Source organism: Struthio camelus, chromosome 10 (genome assembly GCF_040807025.1).
Source record: "Struthio camelus isolate bStrCam1 chromosome 10, bStrCam1.hap1, whole genome shotgun sequence".
Taxonomy (NCBI): domain Eukaryota; kingdom Metazoa; phylum Chordata; class Aves; order Struthioniformes; family Struthionidae; genus Struthio; species Struthio camelus.
Window position 1 is genome coordinate 10,272,403 of NC_090951.1, and position 12,470 is coordinate 10,284,872.

The window sequence follows — 12,470 nt, forward strand, 5'->3', positions numbered from 1 at the left end:
TAAACAGGAGCAGCTACTGCTGACGTCACACAACACAGAAGACTGTCCCCCTAACCATACGGACAGTTCCACGCTCTCCAGAACAACTATTATCCGAGGAAACCTGTAAGAGCATCAGTACTGCAATTTGCATCAGAGAGACTGAGAAAACTGACAGGGAAAGCCACACGGCAAAGCTGAGCACTATGTGTGATCCTCTTCGCAGGGGCAGTGCCCACCACAGCGTGAACACCACTGACAGAGCTCAAAGGCAGACTGGGGTACGCAGGAAAGGGTCACCGGGCCTCTACGTCCCCTGGTTGCTACAACGTCGCGTTCCCTCATGTAATGAAGCATGAACCTTTTTCAGAGCTGAGTCCTCAGAAAGTCCAAGCCTGAGCAGCATCCCCAATCAAACCTCCATCCTTGGAGGTTTTCAAGTCCGGACAGAATAAAGCCCTGCCCAACCTGGTCTGATCGCACAGCTGACCTGACCCTGCTTCAATTCGAGCAGAAGGTTGAACTACATGACTTCCTGAGGTCACTTCCAACATGAATTATTCTGTGATTTTTCTTTGTACAACTCATTTACAGTAAAGATGTACTGAGTCATTATTTTCATTAGGGTTGCCTTAAGAAAAACGTACTACTTGCACTCAAAGATCATATATATATAAAATACGCCTATGTTTGTATATGACTTGAAATAACATTCCAACTCCGGAATTTAGACAATATTGCCCTTCCTAAAAAACATCAAAAGAGAAAAACACATGCCTGTAAACTTATGCTGTCCTATATAAAAACAAGAGGCAGATAAACAAGCAAACTTGGAAAACTGATTTCAGTTGAGTCCAACTGACATGACTGCAGGAGCTAGCAATTCCTAATTTCACTCTTCCATCTTATCAAAGGAAAGATTTGATATTTTACTTTGAAAACAGAATCCTGCAGGAGCAAGTTGCTAAGCATACTAATAGACAGAATTATTTTCCTTTGAATTAAAAATTCTATTTTTTTTCCCAGGAAAGAAGTAATCTAAAATCACAGCAAGTCTGTTGCTTTATGACTTTGTCTATTTTAGCGTCTGGGAAACAACACCTTCAAGGGAGTAAATGCCATTTTTTGCGTAAAGAATTGCAACTATTTGGTCTATCAGTGAAATAGATGCTTGGTAACATTTTTCAGAAGGTAGCTGAAGATAATAATAACAGGTGAAGAATAAGAAAAATCTATTGAAAGTCTGTACAATAATATCTGGAGAACATACTTAGAAGAGATGGATAGACTGTATTGATTTAATGTTCTTTGTTTTGAAAACCGTAACAGTTCTTTGGGAGAATATTACAGCCAGATTTATCTGAATTGCTTTTGTTCTACGCTACCCTTATCACCTCCTTGAGGAATAATTTACTGCAGAAATAAAACATTTACATTTCCTCCATTTTAAATCTAAGGAAAAAAATCACCAGAAAAGAATTAGTAGTACTTAAATTCTTGAACAAAGAATTGGAAAGGAGCAAATGAAGTGCAGGGAATACTTTGTGATCTAATATACTGTAAGTAATCTTTACAAATTTTTCTTTTGAATGTCAAGGACAAGACTATTGAATTCAACAGAGGTTAGTTAATCCAATATATGCCCATTGTTTTTTCTCAGGTTCTGCAAGGATATAGCAAATACTTCATTTTTTAAGTTGGAAATGAGCCTAAGATACATGGAGATGCATTTCACACAGGAAAAATATCTGAAACTGGAGGTCCTCTTTTCTGAGCTGAAAGATGTCAAATAGATCTGAAAAAGATAACTGCCGCATACTTAACTTAAATTCCATCCTCTATTTTCCTATTATCAGAATCTTTTAAAAACAGCATTGGTATTTGCTGGCTAGAAGAGCTGCGTGCCTTTAGTGTTTCTTCACACTCGACTTCTCCCAACTGGACGTTATTGGGAGGTGAGTTATATGACTGCCGTTCGGAAGAAACAGACTGATTTAGTGGGTTCAGTCCAGGTTTAGGTAATTAAAGCTTGCACAGCTGAATGAGTTGGAAGGACTTTAGCAGCTTTATCTTGATCATTCAACAGGAGAAACTCTTCTGACAACTATTTAGGCTCAGTGCCATGTAAATATTCTGGCATAAGTAATTCAAATCCTCCTCACTTAGCTTCCTTGCAGCAATCTGTGCCCTCTTCAAAAGACTTCTAATACGGTCTGCCTCTGAGGACGTCAAGGTGAACATGATCTACCTGTTCTAATGTTTTGCAGATCATTTAATCCTCCCAAAGCTTTGAAGTACCTAACTATCCTTGAAGTAACTGGAATCACAAGAAAAAAAAAAAAAAAAGGAGACAGATAGAGGGGGATCCTTGATTATCTGTCATAAGTGTCATAAGCGTGCTGGAAATTTGAACTGAATTCGGGAATCCATTGCATATGGTACTCTACAAACACTTCGACCTGCCCCATTGAAGTTCAAGAGTAACAATCCCACTGACTTCAAGGAGATCGAGAATGTGGAAAGGGAATCCCTGATATCAGTATATTTAAAAATGGGCAATTAGAGACACAGGTCAAGAGAAAGGTCCAGGCACTGAAAAGATGAAAGGTCAAGCAATATGCGGGTGACAAGCTCAGAGTAAGAATCCATTTTCTCCCTGTCTTCTTTAATGCAAGAGGAATTCAAAGAGATTTTGCTTGCACGATTACATACGGAGCAAAAGAAGCTCCGTGCTGTTGCCAGCTCTAGCACCGCTTACTCTGTATTTTATTTCCTCTCTCATGATGGAGCCTGTAAAAGTAGCTTACTGCAGAATAAAACTTATTTTACCATGAAATAGAAATTGTAGCTACATCGCCATGATCTTTCCCCTTCCCTCAATCTAAGCATATTAATACAGCCTCAAAATTACTGTCCCTTTCCTTATAAATATGTACTGAGATTCCTTTAATACTCAGAGTCTTCCAGGAAAACATCAAGTTGTTTATTACTCTCTATCACGATGCTATTCCCTCCCCGAAGTTCACTGATGGCACTTTAAGAAAAGAGAAGCCAAGAAACAGATGTCAGAAAACCCGCCGCTTTAGTCACAGTTGGAATCAAGGTTCCCTTCCCCCCCTTCCCCTCCCCCTGGAGACGCTTAGAAATCATGGCTTCCCAGATTAATTCTTCGGAAATTTCTCGAAAGAGCACTGATGCATGTCCTGCATTCAGTGATATAAAGCAAAGCTGAGCGATAATTATCCTGTGAGCATAGAGTCAGTGCAGTGTAAAAAAAAGGTGCCAAAAATTCCAACGCTATCATTAACTGCTGCTGGCTGCTTGTCATCTGAGCATGGAGGACAGCCCATCACTGCACTCATAGAAGGGGAGATGAAAACATACCTGTACACGGGAGGATATTTATAAAACCTAATCATACCGGAAAAAATACAGAAATTGCCTCACAAAGAGTTGTAGCACTTATTCCAGTTACATGACATTTCATTTTTCCTCTGGAGTCGGCAATGTCATACTGCTGATCTTTTCCTGATTTAAAACTAAGTTTCCAAAAACCTATTAAATACTGAAATTTGGTACAGTTCGTGAATTGAAACAAGATAAAGGAAGGAAAGAATCAATGAGTTAGTAGGATAATTTGTCTCTTTGCAGCTGATTTATTTCCTTCGAAAGCTGTCAATGTCTATTTTTTTTACTGATTGTTTTACCCCACTAAGTAGTAAAGCACCCTGCAAACACTAGAGCTTAGAACCGAGGTTTTCTGCTCTCATGTCTCTGTTACCAAGCACATAAGCAAAGAAATTGCCTCTACGCAAAGCGCTGCTATACTGCTAAATGCAAAAGAAGAGGAACACACAACCAGCCCTTCTTGGTCTCCGACTCCTGTCATCTCAGGCAGACAAGGCAGGATACGTAGTTTAGAAAGGTGTATCCACTCAAAACATAACCATATGTACGTAATGCAGCATACAGGTTTTAACGCCTGCTATAGCAAACTTAACACATGCCATAAAAGACCAAAATCCCTAAATATAATGTGCCACAAGAAGAAAGCTCGACAAATCAGAAGGTTTCATCACTGGTGTAAGTTCTGGAAGAGTAAGGCATTTATTATATGAAACTCTCAGATGATAGCGTTAAAGACCGTATTCTATGTTACAGAAGAAGAAAAGAACAAACTGAAAAACAGTCCCAGTGAGCGTCATCTGATCCCACCTACATCCTGTCCAAAGGGCAGTGTTTCAGAGCAAGGCAAAGTATTGCCTTGTTCCCCTGCCTGGATGTCAAACTATCCGTCAAGAGGTGATAAGGCAATGGCCTTCTTGGTTCTGCTGGTCTTCCAAGGGCAACCATCTTAGGTATTTCTCTAATTGTAGTATAGCTACAGCATTTTCAAACTAGGGCTTCAAGTCAATAGTGTAATTATATTTTTGTTTGTGGAAAGAAGTGTTCCTGTTTGTTTGCAGCATCACAGTATTTCCAAGAAACATCTTCAAGTTATTTTACCTGCTATTTTAACTGATGCACGTTCAGTTTATTGTATTTTACTGGCTGGCCTAGTTCTGTACCCAAGTCAAGAGACAACATGCTAAACTTTTAGAACATTTTACCTTTATCTGATTTCTCTTCCATCTCTCGTATCAAGTTGTAAAACACATTCTTCCTATTCATAAAACATGTCACAAGCCCAGATTTCAGTTGAAGTCTGATCTACGTGACAGCTTCTGAAGCCACGGACAAACAAAAGCTATATATCAAATTGAATGAATGGGAAATAAACAATAGCACCTTCAGCAGTAGGTGCACTGCTGAATATTGCATCAGCAGAACCGGTTAAGACACACTGCTGTGAGTACTGTATTTCTTTCTCGTAGTAGTGTACTTCTGTTTATACTGCAGCAGCAGGTCTTGCTCTCCTGGAAAGCTCACATCAGCAGGACTATGCAAACAGAGGTGCTGCTGCACAAAGGGAATTTTCCATACTGAACTCACTAGTTTAATCCATCTGAGTTACATGCAAACATAAGAGTTTCATTTGGTTCAATTAACCTCCAGGTGTAATTTCCCAGACCAGGCACCTCCTCAGCTGGTATAAGCTGTCCCTGCACCTAACGCTTTATGTATCTCCACCCTTCCCTTTTCCTCTTGCACTTTCAAGAACAGCCATTCTCACCGACGTGGCTAGGCAGGTCCCCCCAGCCGGCTGGGTGGCAGGGAATCGCTGGGCAGGAACAAAGCAGAGCTTTGATGATATTTCCAAGTGGTATTTTTTCAGCTGATGTTTAATCAACATCAGGATGTGCTGATGCTTGGAAACCTCAGGTGCAGTTCAAGGGAGATTTAGATCTGACAGGAATATTCTGCACAGCTCACAAAATCAGTGTATGTTCATACAGTTCTCACGCACTGTGTGCAGGAAGGAAGTCCTTTTAAAAGTGTTGCACATTACCTATCCCCCTGCTCTACAGCCCATATAACCAATAGTATGTCCACTATAGCAATATGAATACTGAGCAAATATATCGTTACCTCTGTGAACGTGACTGGACAATCAGACAAGTGTTACTACATTATCTGCCCCTGTTACAAGCCTCTAGCTGAACAACTTCCTCTCTTGATAATGCCTTGCAGGATTTTAAACCGAAAACGCCATGGATGCGGAGAAATGATGGAAGAATGGGCAAGGAAGAAAAAGATGGAAGGAAGGTAAAACAATCATTGTCAAAGGAGCTGGACAGCAGGATGAGATGGCATTTTCAAGGATTACGCAGCATGTAGATTCATTTATGTAAAAAACAGAAAAAAAGTGGCCAGTGTTACAGTTTAGTAACTGTATAGGCCCCTTTATTGATGGGTTCAATTGCAAAATGAGTCTCCCCCTTCCCAGGGTTTTCCCTCTCCCTCAGAGGTCCTCTGGCTTTACACTCCTCTTTTGCATCTCTCTAAATCTAACTGAGCATTATCTGACTGTCCTGTGCATTAGTGTTACAACTTTATTATCAGCATATCTGAATATGAACTTATCTATAGTGTTTAGTCTTTCATTCTTACCTATGGAGCTGTTCCACCTCCACTGACGTAACACTCTGCTTAGAAGTATTTTGGCACATGTTGGATGTTAACAGTTACTATATAAAACAATGTTTCCTTCTAATTTCATTACAGAGATTGAAATATTCACAAACGTCAGATTTCTGTCTGTTCCTATACTTACGTAACTTGGAAATACAAGTCATCATGCATGTAATACACCCACATAGTCTTTTCCTTAGCTTAACACAGACTAAAATTAATTCAAAGACAATATCAACTCAAAGATAAAGACAGTCTTAAATTATCATCAGATTAGGAATTTAATTATGTTTTAATGAAATTATTTTTATGAATGTTTGCATGAAGGACCACGTAGCCTCTTACTAAGAGCATGAATGTCTACATCTAAATATAGTCTGCATTTCTGTCAAGAGGTCCTACAGAGATTTTGTTTGATCAAAAGAAGATCAACCTTGTACAACCTGAATTTCTGTATATGATAGATCATGGAATATATTTATATACGCTGTTGCTCTATAAGATAGCATGACTGAATATAAATAAATTCTTATTACTGCACTTTAGTCCTGATCATCCTGATCTGAGCAGTAAAAGGAGAGCTGTCTGATGCACGCCATCTATGTAAATCTCACCTAGTTCAAAGATCTAAATAACAGATCTTATATTACGGATGAATTTGTGACGCTCGTTAGAGGACCTGTGTATCTAAACTACTGGATGTATTACATGGCTCATCTATTTAGAATTTTCAGCTGTCATAAATGTTAACAAAATTCTCTATTTTTCCTTTTACCTTCATAAAGCAAAAGCTGGCCTTAGTAGGTAACAATCAGTGATGAAGCATTTTATTTATGGCATCTTAATTTCTTAACTGTTTTTTACTCCCTAGCTTAGTTTTGAAAACTTTCACAGAATAGGCTCTATACAGCATTCGCCACCGGACAAACAAAAAGGTATCTTTCCTTTCGGTATGTGAATGTTTAACTTCAGTGTACAGTAAGAGCACAGACCGCAGTGGGTTTATACCAGCTTTCTCTTAGAATCAGGCAATGCAGCCCAATTTTCAATGCTTTCCCTTAGCATTTTTAATCTTTCAGTAGGACACGGTTTTTTTTACATATTTATTTTTATAAAGATACTTCTCTCTAACAAATGTTCTATGGAACTCAAAGGCTCCTGTAACTGAACTAACAGGTTTATAGAAAATAAGTTATAACCAAAATTACAAAGGTGGGGGTGGGGAAAGAAGGAATATTTCAGTAAGATGCAGCCTATTATGTAAATTTGTCACCACAAGCCATACATAATGAATAAAACTTGTGCTCTTAACACTTTGATTATAGACTATACAGACAATGCAAATTAAAATTCCTGCTGCTCTATAAATGCAATGAGAGGAAATTATGTAAATTTTAACACATTAGATTGATTTGGTTGAAATGAAACCTGTTCCACTTGATGTTTTAGGGGAAGAGCCACAATTACAATGATTGAGAAAGTGCAGTGTTAATGAAGTGTGTTATTGCTAATCAATTCCTCCTCCTCTGGTAATGGTACAGGCATGTGCACTGTCACTACATCATTCACAGACAAATGTAACCCACTCACACCACCACACAGTTTATAGAGCAAAAATTAAGGATTCTATAAAATCACATATACTGTCCTGATTAATGTTACTGATTTCACCGTAAAACCAAAACAGACTTTAAAGAAGGTTGTGTGCAAGCATACATATATGTATATATAGCTATACAAAACATACATATTATAGGCAAAGCAGGTTTCAGCAATACTGCCTGGCTGACTATACCGCTGTCTTGAATACTGCTGTACATTTGGTGTGATACCAATCAAGGAGCTTCACTTTGAGCCAGATAATCACCTTTCTGCTGGCTGATCTCTTGAAAATATGGAATCAGACTATTATACGGCGATAACTTAAATATATTTAGTTAATTGAAACAAAAAGTAAGGTATTTCAAGCTTAGAAAAAGTTTTCTGTTCAGACTGAATAAGCTAAGAAAATCAGACTCAGTAGTTGCCTAAGTTTCACACAAATAATTCACTTTTCCAGTACCAGAATTACTTGGGAATCACGGCTGGTATGTGGAACGTCTTTACCCCTGAGAATAGCTGAACTTGGTTCTGCAACCCTCGTGTAAGGGACTGCAGCGCGCACAGCTGATTGATAGAGTTGTTTTACAGTTAGCCAACAGGTAAAGCAGTTTATACCATCTCTACACTAAGCTGAGGAGCAGGTTACTTCAAGCATCACGACACTGATTTAAATAAAACACTTTGCAGAGCTCCTTGCCAGCATGAAAATGACTTGCAGAATATTACATTCAACTACCTTGTCTTCATTGCTTACTGTGTTATGTGAAATAATTAATGAGTATTCATAATCATTTTGTATTTTACATTCCCTTTCTATATGAGTATTATACATTCCCTTTCTATTCCCTTTCTATACGTCTTCTATACGAGTTTCTGAGACTTTTTTGTAAAGATAAATTTCCCTTTGCAAAAGGATCTGCAGTATTAGAAATCTGTGGCGCTTACTATGTCACAGGTAAATATGAGAAGGTGGGAGGAGCCAACCCATTTTGCTTTCTTTCTATTTATCTCTTTTGTATCCGTCTCAGAAACATGAGTCACCACAGGTAGTGACTGCGTTTGTTTCTTGTCTCTTGGACTTGTCTCCCACTACTTTGTTTCTGTTCCCTGCTAAGATGCAAGGAAACACTCTGCACAAAGAGATCTCACTGGCTTCAATGGCAGTTTGATGTAGTAGGACTGTTCTAGGTCAGCAATACATACATACAAAACCCGGACAACACACGCAGTGAGAAAGCTTTTACACAGAAATGATATAGCAGATAAACATACAGTGCACGCTAGACTGGCACTTACCATATGAAATAATAGTATATATAATTGTCCATTCAAATCGCTATGAACATGATAAAAATAAGCGTTGGACCCCAACAGTGAAAGGAAGTCTGGCTGAGCAAAAGAAGAAAGTGCAAAAATGGAAAGGGAGGTGGAAGATGCAAAGGAATCTTTCCCAGAAATAAAGGGACATTTATTTTTGGAGGCTAAGAATCCCTTCTTGTATTAGCGTGAACATCACAGCCACGTTTAGCATTTAAAAAATGCCAACCAATTTCTGCCTCACTACCGCACAATCCTGAACTAGCATGACTGCCACAGACGGTCAGAAGCACAGAGAGAGCTTGGATTAAGCAATGTTCTTTTACATACATTTTTGCCACCCCAAATTCTTTCTGTTTTTCGGTTGGGGCACTGGAGAAATCACCTGTGCACTCTTACGGTGCAGAGTTAACACCAGACAAAGCTAATTAAAATCTCAAAGCATGATGTGGTGAACAAGCCCCTTACAGCTTGGTAAACAGAGGTTTGCAAAACTAAACATGAAAAATTACATAAAATTAAGAAACAGGAAAAACAATGTCAACTACGTGAGCTTACAGAAGTAGGAGCTAAGCATTTCACTTTGTAAGATTCAGTACAGGTGTTTAGTTACATAAAACAAACACAAAGAATTACAATGGTAAATATCTCACCCCACAGCAATCGGCTTAATTTCCAGCTCACAGTGATCCTAGAAAACCGAATCTGTCCACACTAGCCCTTGCTTGAATTCGTTGACTTCTGACTGCTTTGTTTATAGGAAAAAGCTCTCTTTGATGTTGGAACATTAGAAGGAGTGAAACAATAAATTTCCCATATTCTAATATCCAGGCATCCTGAGTGTGTTCAAGGACCCCTTGATTCATGAAGGCAAATAATTAAATTACCTAAGCTTTGATCAAGGAGTTGCTGCAGTCCCTTTCTGATGCAGAACGTGGCTGTTTGAAGCTTCAGACAGATAACTAGCCCATATGTTTTTTTAACCCTTTTGCCACTAGTAGCAGTTTTTTGTAAATGTTCTAGCATTTCAAAATGAACACCACAGTATCATTGGGGGATGCTGCTCCAGTAGGATATATTCCAAATACAGTAGGTCCAATAGGATCTTTATACCAAAGGCTTGAAGGGATGCATATTATTGAAGGGCTTCATTCTGTGTTTGAAAATGCCCCATCAAGCTGAAATTATTTTTCAGTTCAATTAAATTGTCTTAATAGCATGCTTTAGAAGCTGCTCTTTAGATGGTCTATCACCAGGACACACAAAAGTACTTGCGAGAAGCAAGAGGTTTTGCCATTGTAATACCAGAGTTTTCATCAAATGTTCCACGCTTTCCAAATACCTCCCCCAAAGGAGACACAAGCGGGCACATACGCATCTAGTCAGGTGAAAGAACTCTACTGAAGTAGGAGAAATACATTGAAGTTTTTCATTCTTCCCTTTCCAGTAGGAAAAGCACCTAGATGAAGTTACCTTTTCCACTATTTTGCCTGCAAACAGAAGAGAAGCCAGAAGTCAGCCCAGATGCTGTCCTCTCAGCTGATCTGTAATTTTGAAGGTGACTCCTGAGATAGAAAGACTTCCTCTCCAGAAATGAGGAATAATGTTCCTCTTCTTTCACGCTAGGATTCTTTTGGGATGTAGGGAGAATACTAAAAGCGTATAATGAAAAGGCACAATTAATGAATAGGCATCTCTTACTCACTTCCCTATATAGCTTCAACAACACAGGCATACATATACCCCTATATATGCAACAGTTCCATGGATTCTGGAAGTGGCTTCACCAGACTACCAAGACCTCAAAAAAAACAGTTTTGCAATAGGACTTTTTCTGGTACCGTTCATGGCAGAAAGGTGTCCGCCCTTCAAGGCACAGCTGTGAAAAGGATTCATGTCATTCAAACTGACATCTCAATTCGTAAGGATACAGGCTTAGGAAGGCATAATGAATATGCCTGGCTTACTAAAGATAACAGACAAATTATTTTGGGGCATGAGGATATAGATAGAAATTCATGTCTTTGCATTTAAAACACTTAATATGTCATTAAAAAACTGGATAGGTTTCTAATTTGTTGGAAAATAAAGCCTGGGGCCTTTTATGAAACCCAAAGGGGAAACATGTAAAATCAGTTGGTAAGAATGAGGAAGGAAGCTACTGTGTATGCAATGTTATGTTTATTCCATTAAGTCACAGGAGCTGCACACATAAATAATGTGAAACAGGAAACTGTCATATCTGAATGACACAAAATACTCCTTGTAGCATTATGGAAAAGCATGAAAGAAGGAGCTGCTGTTCTCCAATTCAAGAAACAATTAGCGGTCATTAACTTGACAAATAAACTGCCTGAGCTATTCATGGGTTAAATATAGCCTACTTTTAAGCACATGGAAACAGTTAAAACACGAGTTTTTGTGCAGTTTATATTGAACGATTTCATTTCTTGTAAAAATAGATTTAACTTCCAGATGGGGTATCACTCTGGAACAAAAACATTCTTCTCTTCTCCCATATGCAAAATGGTTCAATACCTGGGGAAAAGCCTATCAATCATACACATTATCAATTTTACTTACATTATTAATTTTGTTTACTTAATAATGTTTTCAGTAACAACTGCCGTCTATATTTTTTCGGTAAAAAATAAACAAAAATTAAAAGCCCCATTTCGAGTATATCTCCCATTAGGTACAGCTTTAAAAAAATAACTTGTAGAGCATTCATTTTTGAATGTGAAAATCATAAAAGCTAAATTGTTCCACAGGCTGTACATGGTGATATTCTGAAACAGGATTTAACGGCTATGAGAACAAAATTTCCAGCTTTGTAGCCCGTTAGTCAGTAATCTGATAGATGTAGACAATCTGGTCCAAGTCTGCTGCAAAGGATGGCCTACACAATCTTCTGAACAGAGTAATTACAGCTCGTATACTCCCTGACCTCTAGCTAGACATAAAAAACCCAAGGTCATGACAACAAGCAACTGTCAAATCTTGGGAAGTATCAGAGCTGGCATTTTCTCTATAGACTTGATTATTTCGGCCAAACTCATTTCTTGTTCAATTTGATTGGATAATTAAACCTATATTAGTGCAATTTCTCACATATGATGGGGTGTAGGTGGCATTCCTAATGCCAGCGGGATTAAAAACTGGCTTAGCCATGAAATATACCCCCTTGTAAGCTCTGTTTAAAATCATGAGTTAATGTAATAACAAAGATTAGCTTAAATTTCTGTATCATGTTCACTGTTCAATAACACCTGTGTCAACTGAATAACCTCACGAACTCCAGAACAGTTTCGGTTTCATAGTAGAGTGACCAGGCAGAATTTTAACTAGCAAAGCATAAACACTAGATAAACTGTTTGATCCTCTCTTGTCTGCTCATATAAGACATTTTAAAAAGCCTACTAACAATGACGACAAAATTCTGAGAGTGTATTACATAAAGTGGACACCTCCACCTCCATAACTTTCTAAATATATAAATA

The 12,470-nt window shown here is 38.3% G+C and overlaps 1 protein-coding gene across 1 annotated transcript in view; it reads right to left on the reverse strand.

Moving 5' to 3' along the window:
- Positions 1–10,624, reverse strand: part of CDH11 (cadherin 11) — a 72,386-nt gene extending 61,762 nt beyond the window's left edge. The window contains exon 1 of the mRNA XM_009674713.2: positions 10,444–10,624. The gene's annotated coding sequence lies outside the window, so the exon portion shown is untranslated. The remainder of the gene's footprint in view (positions 1–10,443) is intronic.
- Positions 10,625–12,470: the final 1,846 nt, after the last annotated feature.